Source organism: Amphiura filiformis, chromosome 2, assembly GCF_039555335.1.
Source record: "Amphiura filiformis chromosome 2, Afil_fr2py, whole genome shotgun sequence".
Lineage (NCBI taxonomy): Eukaryota > Metazoa > Echinodermata > Ophiuroidea > Amphilepidida > Amphiuridae > Amphiura > Amphiura filiformis.
The window spans coordinates 83,945,015-83,947,571 of NC_092629.1; positions in this window are offsets into that span (position 1 = coordinate 83,945,015).

The following is a 2,557-nucleotide window of genomic DNA, read 5'->3' on the forward strand; positions in this document are numbered from 1 at the left end:
GGAGGGTTTTACGTGCCACAATGCTTGTGTAATAACAATTGATCACTGTAAACTGCAACTTTTAAATTCCGGTATTTTACTTTGAAAGGACTACAGTGTTGTTAATATTGAACGACATTCCCGGGACGACATTTAACAAATGAGGTATCAAAATGCGCTTACATAAATTGGCCTTCTTTTTTTATCTTGAAATATTGTGAAAACAATAATTTATAGTTCTGAAGCTATTGGCGTATTTATAACAGCTGCGTTACTTTTTGTGCAGACTTCATGTGGAAAACACACATCCCATACACAAAGCACTTCATATCCCATACACACGCACCCCAAGAGTCACCCCATACACATGTACAATCACATTCAGGTTTTCTGAGTATTAACATTACATTATTAATTATTATTATATGGTATAGGTTGAAAAAAGAGAGGGACTATTTCCCTGCATCTGAAATGTGCTTTAAAATGACTAAAACATACCAAGCTGTAGCGTTAAAGATGTGCAAATGTCAGAGTAACATGCATAAATGACATGTTTTCACCCATTATTTTACCGTTTTGATCCGCCAAATTCATCCGTTGCACATCAAAAAAGGAGGGCGCACTGTAAAATTATAGTCGTTACACTTTAAAATAAACAAAATCTCAGGTCATCATAATTGAAATTTTGCTCATTTGGGGATTAATCCTTCTACTCCTAATTGATAATAATGTCTTCTCACTGTGAGAAATCCATGTATGAAAAATTCGTGCTTGAATTTGCCTATTTTTCTATTGAAACATTGTATATAATTAATAAGCGGATGTCAACGTAGATTAATTAATTAACACCTACCAAATGGTATTACTTGCCAATTATACGCATTTCACTCACACGCACTCCACACACTCACCCCAACACCCACATTAACTAAATAAAAGTATAATAAAAGTACTTTCTGAGTATTATTCTAATATTTCAGGCAGATATAGTTTTATATGAAGAGCATGGTTCCAAAAAGCGCTAAATCCAATAGATGCCTTGTGTCTGGTATATTTTGTCTGGTATATTTTAACATTTTAAAGTTTAAATGATAATTAACGATTTGAATGGATATGTTTGTACCTCTAGCTTATTTTCTAACTATTTTCAACACCATTCTTTCCCCTACAAATTATCTAATGTAAAGTTTTAAAATGGCTGCCATTGGAATTAAAAATTTTGGAACTAAACAAATTATTTTCTTTTATATTTATTATTTTCTTCTTCGCACGTGGGGGCTAAAGAGATTTGCAAATATTTGTTAAGATAACCCAAAAATTGTTATAAATATTCTAGTGATCTAATGTTATTAGATTAGCAAGGTTACATCCTTTGAAGTTAGCGCCTTTTGGAGCCAAACTTTTCATATATATATTAATCTATAACGTGTGTACGTTTTGCAAAATATAGGTTGCCTACATGAATATGTATCTAAAATGGTTCTATATGTGTGCGTCACGGAAACCACCAATTTTGTCAGAGATTCAAATTCAATGCCCTAGAGGCAGTTAAAACCTTTAAATAATGGGTTTTTGTGCTCAAAAATCATAAAAGCCGCATTTTGCCAACATTTCAAATATTGTTGGTGAAGTTGATCAAAATTTAAAAAAAAATAAAGAATCGGGTCCTATATACTAATATCTAGTTTTTAAAAACTGATAAAAACAATATTGTTTAATAAAAAAAAAATTGGTTACGTTTCTCAACAAAAAAAGGTCAACAAACCTTGTTTTTTAGGGGGACATTTCTGCTGAATCTAAAAACATAATTTGGATTTGTCAAAACTTTGCCATTCTATACTCTAATATACTTGATACAAACATTACCGAACAATCATGTTCATCAGGACTGTTATGAAACATAATAGTAGAAATTTCTTATATCTAGTCCAATAAACAGTACTCACTGTGGACGTTTCGATGTCTACCAGACATCTTTTTCTACACTATTGTTATTGTGACGATCTTCTGTTTACCACTGATGCTGATGGTTGCTTAACAACGTGGTAGCAGGTTTTTTCCTAGAAGATGGTCAAACACGTGACTGATATTATATTGCATCTCGTCCCTGTTCATGATGGTCTCATGTTTTCTGATCTACTATTTATACAAACAATTAGTTATGAGGCTCAAAAATTTTAATAATTCCAGAGTTAAACCCACCCTTAAGCACAACAAAGACAACGTGTTTCTGAAACGCTTTAAACAAGTTATATACTTGGTGTTGGTTTGGATAAAAACATTTCAATAACATTAAATGTCGGGTTTAAAAATGTCATGAAAGCGTTTTAAAATGTTTTGCATAAAAACACACTACACCAACGTTTTTAAAAATGTTGTCAAAATAGTCAACACTATAACAATAAATAACATTATGTTGGAATATTTTGCAGTGAGTTTTTAAAAAACATTTTGAATGTTATGAAAACGTTTTATACCTTCTATATAACACGGCATTTAAACGTTTTCTGACAACCTTTGTATGTACATGTACAGCTAAACTATAGCCGTCGTATTACTTCCTATTATATCAACATCC